The sequence below is a fragment of the Colobus angolensis genome, unplaced genomic scaffold, assembly GCF_000951035.1.
Source record: "Colobus angolensis palliatus isolate OR3802 unplaced genomic scaffold, Cang.pa_1.0 Scaffold2, whole genome shotgun sequence".
NCBI lineage: Eukaryota > Metazoa > Chordata > Mammalia > Primates > Cercopithecidae > Colobus > Colobus angolensis.
This window is the reverse complement of record NW_012115154.1, coordinates 23,543,880-23,546,334: the sequence shown is the minus strand read 5'-3', so window position 1 is coordinate 23,546,334 and position 2,455 is coordinate 23,543,880.

Genomic DNA, 2,455 nt, shown 5'->3' with positions numbered 1-2,455 from the left:
CGTCCCCCGCTCCGGGTGCGGGAGCCCGGGAACCCGGAGAGACCCCCGACCGCGTCTCCTGCACTCGCCCGCGCTTTCCTTGTCGCTTCGCCGTTCAGGGATCTGAGCCACCCCGCGACAGCCCCGCCAGGTCACCCCGGGGCGTGTAGGTGGACGCGCACAGGAAGATCGCTATTTTTACCATTTCCATATTGTTTACCGTGGGGTGAAATCCCACAATTCCTTGCACAAAATGCATAAATAATATTAAATGAGCTGCCGAGGTACAAAGGGACTTTTGTGGTCCGCTTTCCTTGCTGATGGAGAGGAATAGTGTCACCCCCATTTGACTCGGTAACCCGGCAGCTTCCTGTCTTAAACGCAGAGCTGGCGCGCAGGACACTCCTCCTGCAGACACTTATTGTAAGTGTGCGTGTGTGTGTGCGTGTGCGTGTGCGTGTGCAGGGAGGCGCGTGCATACGGCCGCATTCCACCCGGGGACAGCGACCCTCATGAAACATGCATAGCGATCCGGAAGAGCGGAGAATGCAGTGTGCGGCTCGGTTTGCCAAGGGAGAAATCCTGGAGCCTCGGAGGTTCTAAGGGAATCCTTTTTGCCAAGGAGGGGAGGGGTGACGGTTCAGCTAAGACTTCAAAACCAAGTCGCCCGCCCCCCTCTAACTTCTCTACTCTGGTTGAGGAGCTCCCAGACCGGTCATCTCATTTTCTTTGTTTTAAAATCCTTTAAACTAATTTTGCAGGAGAGCAGGGCCCATTTGAAAGGAGCATTAGGAATCCAATGGCAAGCGTGGGAGCCCCAGTTGGTTTCTCGCCTCCTCTCTCTTCACCTTTTCTAGACTTTCCTTCCAGCTGTTGTCAGAATGTCCAACTGGAAGTTCTGTTTCCTCTTCTCTTCCCCCTCTCCCTCGGGCTCCTTCCCATTTGCTCTTCTCTACCCACCAAACACCGTTGTTACCCCAGGCTCGCCTGTCCATCATCTAAAATGCATTTTTATGGAAGTGTGTGAATTCCTGGAAACAACCGATAGGGCAGCTCTGGGGGTGTGGGAGTATTTGCATGCCATAAGTACCCTCAGGGCAGGGGAGGTGGGGAGGCCACAGCCTGGCATGGACACCCTAGGGATGATTGGCCTTGGGTAGCTGCAGGGTGCTCAGCAGCCCAGACCCCGCAGAGGCAGCCAGCAGGGAGCTGCCAGGCCCTGAGTGAACTTGGGGAGTCAGGGCAAGCATCTCCGAGGCAGTGTGGCCTGCCAGGCCCCCTGGAGGCCTGAAGGTTGCGCCCTGGCCTTGCGAAACTCCCTTCCCGGGGTCCATCCCAGGTGCTGTCCTTACTCTGCAGGCTTCAGAGTGCTGGCTGGGCTGAGATGAGAAACAGCAGTTCCAACAGCCTGCTCCCAGGAAAATTACCCCCAGCCAGGAGGGGAGTGGTGGGGGAGGAGGTGCTGGGCTGGCCTCCTGGTCACTGGAGGTGACTCTGGTCAGAGTGTGCCCTCTGTCCTGTGTGTCTAGGGCAGGGTGGGGAAGCCCCTTCTCGCTGGGGCTGGGTTCCTCCACTTTTTCTTCATTGGAGGAGTCCTTACCAAATGTTCTGACTAGGCACACACCCTGCCAGGGGTCCTCCCCGAGTCTCAAAAAAATCAAACTCCGCAGTCTACCTGCCCCCAGGAAAATAGGGCTGGTGAGAGTTTGTGGGAAGTCTTATTGACACTTACTTGGTTTTTTGGGGGGAGAATTTTCCGCAACTGTGGAAACCCTGATGATCACCAGTCAGGAAAGGGAGGGTCCAGTGACTTTGGGTCTCCTGAACATGGTGTGGGGGGAGGAGCGGCCCTGAGCTGTTTTGCTTCCTGCAAAACCATCCCAGATTAATGGCTCCTCCTGTCCCATGAAAGCCAATTAGGCGGCTTCCTGAGAAGTATTTTCTGAATTCATAGGACTCTTTGCCTCTGACTGCCTCAGTATAAATGCCCCCAAGACGCTGGGCTTCAGCCCTGTGCTTTCCTGCGACGCAGACGCCAATTCGTGGCTGCAACAGAGACTCTGGGAACAGAGCGTCACCTCCAGGGCGCCTGGCGGGCCGGTGGGCGGAGACCTGCCCGCGCAGGGTCTGCGGGCTGGGCCGTGGGGTTGGCTGGAGGAAGAAGAGGAATTCCTGGGTCGCTGTCCTGGAAAGGAGGAGGGTGAGAGGTGGAGGGAGGAAAAGGAGAAAGATAAATAAACGAAGAGAGAGATAACTAAAGGGTACCTGGCCCCCCAAAGTGGACCCAAACACGAAACAACTCTGGGAAAGCGTTGAGAGGGGTCACCCTTCAAAGGGCCGGGGAAGCTGGGATGGGGCTGCAGAAAGTTGAGCTGCCCAGGGGCTGGGCGGTGCTAAGTTCCATACACACGGAACTCTCCGCAAGGTGTTTCAGGAAGCTTCGAGAAGCGCGCGTGAGACCCTGCTCCAGCTGGGA